This window comes from Patella vulgata, chromosome 2 (assembly GCF_932274485.2).
Source record: "Patella vulgata chromosome 2, xgPatVulg1.2, whole genome shotgun sequence".
Taxonomy (NCBI): domain Eukaryota; kingdom Metazoa; phylum Mollusca; class Gastropoda; family Patellidae; genus Patella; species Patella vulgata.
Genome location: NC_065880.2, coordinates 43,743,481 through 43,749,890, shown reverse-complemented (window position 1 = coordinate 43,749,890; position 6,410 = coordinate 43,743,481).

Sequence of the window (6,410 nt, the reverse complement as noted above, 5' to 3'; positions counted from 1 at the left end):
TTTGGCTTCAAAAGTTATAAAATAAATATTATTTAAACATTTATTCACATGACAATCCATTCCGCAATGTCCAATCAGTTTAACGCTCGAGACCAACAGATGTCGGAGAGTAAACGGATTGTCATTGAAAGACGGTTGCCATTTAATGATTTAATGTATTCATTTTGTATTATCTAATTTTGAACTAATATTATAGCAAGAACGTTCAGCACTTTATCTAAATCGTGCAGAATGCATCTTTAGTTAAAATATTTATACTAAGATCGCTCCGAAGAGGCGCAAGGGGGGCGCGACTCAGTGAATAAGCCACGGATTCGCACCCAATGTTAGCCGAGGAAGTCCATCGAGATTTTCAGGGGTCTTAGAAAACCACACCAATTACCGTAATTGACTAACAGTAAAAGTCGCATGCATAAAATTGGCATTTTTTTTTTGGGGGGGGGGGGGGTAAACCGTAAAATCCGCATTTAAAGGATCAAAACCTCTAAACTCAATATTTTCCACAATATTTGAAATTAAAAACACAAATTAGAAATCAATATTGGCCCATTTCAATCAAAATTGTTGTTTTTGTCTTACCGGGGGATCCTAATAGAATACACAATATTTAAGATACAGTAAACATTTTAAAATCAGTAAATAAGACGTGTAGGGTTTCAGGTGCCATTTGTAATAAACAAGGAAAATCCTACCCTACAATACAATGCGAAATTAATTAGTAATGGTTGCTTCACAAACAACAAAGTAATAATTTTTAAAAAAAACTTTACATATATATTCTAATGTATAAATTTCTATCTTTCTATCTTATTAATGTATATGTTCTCAAGGGCAAAATGTAAGAAAGGTCATTGGCCTAATTTTTAACCCTTTTGAAATAAAGTAATTAATATCATTATTATTATTTGGACAGTTCACATATTTCACCGAACATGATTGATTAGAAATTACAATTATTTTTTTTAAAAAATGGAGTATAAATCAATTATATATATATACTGAGCGCCATGGAAAACGCATCACTTTTTTCCCCAAATATTTTATTACCAGGTGGTTTTGTATGTATAATATTATGCAATACTATGAACTGTTGTTTCACACAATGCTCCCAAACGCAAAAAATATCGGCCCGTGTGCAAAAAAAAAAATTGCACGAGATGCACATGAAAAACCGAATATTCACGTGCAGCATTGTGTGTGAGCCCTTTAAAAGTATGTTTTCAACTTAATGTGCAGTACACATATTTTTTATTGAATTGCTCCTTATATTCAAATGCCCGAAATAATACAATTAATAACCTACCGACTATCCATCAAAACACTACTGTCTTACTGCACGGAATTGGCGACATAGAAACCTCACTCAATATTTTTAAAATTGTCCACTAAAATGCAATTCCGTTCCATAGACAGCTGTAACACAACCACGGTAATCATATTTTCACGTGTACATTGATTATTTATTCCTAAAATGTAAATACATGTATCTATATCTGACAGGGAGAGGGGTTTAATATAGGCTATGCCTGTTCACCAATCCCTATTCAGATACAAATCTGAATAAAATATTGCTTAAAAAAAAAAAAAAAAAAAAAAAAAATGTGCAATACATGAACTGTGAAACGTCAATCTGTCGTAATTTGTTGTTGGACGTGTGAAGGAATCGAGCTAGAGATGCCGAGACTCACTGAAAATAAACGGAATGAAGCTGCGTCTTCGAAACGAATCGATGGGGTGGGGAATTGTAATGGTGTGGGGAGGCTTCACATTTCATCACCGTATGGACTACCTGGCTGCTAACAACATCAATGTCTTGGACTGGCACCGATAGAACATGTCTGGGATGAGATTGGACGCCGTCTGTATCGGAGACCACAGATGCACACCATTGCTGCTTTAGAAGCTGCTCTTGTCCAAGAATGGAACAATTTGCCCCAGGTCTTCTTTCAAACATTGGTAAATTCCATGCGACGTCGCTGCACAGCGTGCGTATATAGGCTGGTTGGAGAAGGTGACAAATCCAGCTTAGTGGGAAGAAATTCCTACCCAAATGATTTCTTCATTTTCTGAAACAACTATGTCCCTAGTGTTCCAGAAAAATTTTCCCCGCCGATCGGAGTTGAGCAAAATTTTTTACAGCACTTTGAACTTTTGACCCCCTAGGCCAACATAATGAAAATGAAAACCATTTATAACTTCAAAAATATCAATTTTACAGCCTAGAAATGTATTATCAACATATAGGAAAGTGATACCAAGGAATCCAGAAATGACGCCAAAAGTAACGCGCGACGTCACCGTGACGCCAGAATACAAAATGGCGGAACTATTACGTCACTGTGACGTCAGAATTCTTTTCTCCTTTGTCAAATATACGCAAGTTGTAATTTCTTATTCTAACTAGCCACTCTGCTTATTCTGACTTGTATCCAACCCTGAAGCTGGTCTGACTTGTATCCAGCCCTGAAGCTGGCCGTGGATCAAACTGAAAGTAGTTTTACGCACGAGGCACGTTTACGACTTCTCAACAAATTGCTGGTTCATCGTCGAGGTCATTAATGGCTCAGACATTGCTTCCGACCGTTGACAGAGTTTGTATCGAATGCGGGGAAGGTGTGAAAAATGGACATTTGACCAAAGTCGGCAAAACTGGACGAGAAACGTTGATGAAATCATGCGAGGCTCATGTGCATGAAAACTTGAAATGGAAATTCCAACAGGTAGATTTATGCTATATTCATGAATATTGTCGTAGAAATATCAATGAGAATTATCGCAAACGGGCGAATGATGCCGGATGTTCGGGTGATGATGATACCGCGAAGAAATTACGATCGAGTTTGTCCACGTTTGATTGGAATATACACTGCCTATTCTGCTCAGCCCCAGCCATACAAGACACAAAAAACCCAAATCGCGACCCCATCGTGATTGTGCGAACCCTGGAATTGAAGCAATCACTTCTTAGAGACTGTGATGCAAAAGCCCATCGATGGACCGAGGATGTTAAACCGCGATTATTGTCATGCAATGATTTAGTTTCTCCAAACAGCCGCTATCATAAGCGATGCTACCATGAATTTAAATTGTCAGAAATCCCCGTTTCAGACGTACCCGGACGTCCAGTTAATAAAACCCATGCTGTTAATTTTGAGCTATTATGTGATTGGTTGGAAAAAGAAGTTGAACCTTACTCACTTACAGAACTCTATGAAAAAATGATTGATTTGAGTGGTGATCCTGACAACGTATGTTCTGAAAAGTGGATGAGAGAAAGGCTAAAACAACGGTACGGGGATCATATATTCTTCGCTCAAGCATGTGGGACGAGAAAAGACGTTGTGTGTTTTAAAAATATGGCGGGTTACATAGTTAACCAGTCATGGTGTGAAAATCAAGAAAATGATGTAGAGTCTGAATCACGTAGAATCATGAAAACGGCTGCGCGACTCATCAAAGCAGAGATAAAGGAACGACATTATGAAAAAGAAACTTATCCTAACCAAAACGATGTTAAAGATGTTGACACTTGTCAATCGTTTCTAGTGAACAGTATGCGTGTATTTTTGAAAGAGCTGATTGGAGAGACCCTGAAATCTGCGGCAATCGGCCAAGCCCTAACTCAAGCCACTAGGCCTTGGTCGGTGATTGCTCCATTGCTGTTTGGTCTTGGTCTTGAAACAGATCATATGATCGGTTCAAAGTGGATGATAGAAGAACTATGGTCATTGGGGTTTTGCACATCGTATGATGAGATTCAACTTTTCAAAAACTCGCTGGTGCAAGATGCTGATATCAATAACTTTTCAATAGAAAAGTCAACACCTGTTAGTTTTGTTGCTGACAACGCTGACGCCAATATTAAAACCATAGATGGTAAAGGGACATTTCACGGCCTTGCTATTATATGCGCCACAAAACAGAGGCTAAAACGATATGATAACAAGTCAGTTCGACGACGTGCCAGGGTAAAAGTTTCCGAGATCACAGAAAATAGAGGTATACACATTTTGAATTACGTACAACTAGGACCACCTGCACTAAGTGGGGTCAAATTGAAACCATTAGTTCAGCTGCAAGTCCCTTATGTCGAGATGCCGTGGATTTATTATTCCAACATCATTTGGTCTTCAACTTTGTTCATTCGTTGTCGGGAATCAAATGAATCGTGGTTAAATTGGTCTGGTTTTATGACTTACATATTCAAAGGTACTGATGAAACTGACCTTGATAGCATTGCAATCTTACCGTTGATAGACTTGAACCCCAGCGATGAAACAACACTATTCTCCTGCCTCAGTTACATATCCAAAGAGGTGAGCAAGTCGGCCGTCGATTCTACTTCTGTTACATTTGACCAACCGTTATATATCAAGGCGGTCGAAATCACTTTATCCAAATGCATCAATAATGTTTGTGTTAGAATGGGCCAATTCCATATGCTAATGAGTGCAATTGGAAGTTTGTTCCATTTTATGAAAGGTTCGGGTGTGGAAGATGCCTTGAAGGTAGTATATGCAGAAAACAGCATACCACAGATTATAAGTGGGAAAGCAATAGCTAGAGCGATCCGGGCTCTCCATTTGTTGGACGCCGCATTATCCTACAAATTGATATCAATGATGGAACCAATCTTTTCCGAAGAAGAGCTCCTAGAATTCACAAAAAAATGCCTTATGCTCGAGGAATGTAAACTTGAAGACATTGTAGATGCCATCCACCGATGTGGTTTGGACGTCAAACTATCTTTGCTGAAAGACAACTTGAAAAGTAAGTCTAGAACTTGTAAACTATGGATAAACTTTTTAGAGCAAATCAAAACTGTTGAATATTTCATAGCTTGTGACAGACTTAAATTTTGGGATGGGCATCTCAACATCACGAATGAACTTCTTCCATTGTTCGCTGCAGCGGGACATGGGCATTATGCCAAGTCTGCTCGACTATATCTGCAGCAAATGCGTGAACTTCCCCACACTCATCCAAATTTACATGAACTCTACGCGCAAAAAGGTATGCATGTAATACAACGGTCGGGTCATCCGTTCAATGGCTTACCAAACGATCTCTGTATTGAACAAACCGCCATGCGATCGATGAAAATTCGCAGTGGACTGACTCATGGTCGCGGGTTCACTGAAAGTGTGAGACAACAATTCGTCTATTGTAAACCTTTTATAATCGCGATGCACATGGCCATGTCAAATTTGACCGGTAAAGACCTACACACATCTGAACAGCATGTTGAATGTGGTATTTCGCGTCGAGGAACAGACACCGATCATCTAATTAAATTGATCGATTGGTTTGATACAAACAATCCGTTCGATTGCGAAGTCTCCGACTTGCGGTCACTCTCGACTGGGTTGACGTCCAAATCCGGTGACGGGATAAATTGTGATGACGCCGTAACTATCGGATACAAGATCCAAGAATCTCTTAACAACGTTATTTTTTCGGAAGCAAAGATCAGACGATCTAGTGTCGTGAAGACTCTGGATGACCTGAAGCCAGGTGTTAAAGTTCAAGGCAAGACAGTGCGAGTGCAACCAGAAGTTCTTTTTCAAAGATGTATTACGGTGGCACAGCGGACAGATACAGATATTCAACAGTTCTTCAAATATGAGTTGAGTGCCTTCCCGTCCTCACTGTTTGCAGGAGCTTTCATGCGACATGTAACCAAGTCCGATCTCGCTCAGCATTTGCTCAAGAACGTTTCACCCGTTTCGAACACTTCGCTCACCAGTGAAATAACTGTCATTGATGGAGGTCTGCTAATTAATTTTGTAAGGTGGAATAAGGGTACGAATATCTCCAACATCTTAGAAAACTATCGGTCATTTGTAAAAAGATTTCCCTCGCCAATCGTCGTGTTCGACGGCTATGAACCAAATATTAAGGATCATGAGCACGAGCGCCGAGCTGCTACGTCTAAATATAGGAGCAGTGACATTTCTCTGAAATCGGACACCACAGTTATCTATAGTCAAGCCCAGTTTCTGGCCAACACTGAAAACAAAATCCGTCTAATCAATCAGGTAGTCAACGATCTTGAATCCCATGGAGTCCCGACAAAATGGTGCAATGGTGATGCAGATGTCACTATTACTAAGACGTGTATTGACTACGCTAGAAATTGTCAACCTGTTACGGTAGTTGCCAATGACACAGATATTTTGGTCTTATTACTGCACCACGCGAAAGCAGAAATGGCGACAATTCATCTTCGCCACTTGGACAAAAAGCGGAACACCTATGACATAAAATCAGTCTGCAGCGCAATGGATAAAACTGTATTAGACAATTTATTGTTCATTCACGCCTGGTCTGGGTGTGATACCACTTCTGGTTGTTTCGGATTCGGTAAATTGGGACTTCTTAAACATACGAACAGTGACATCTTTCGAGAA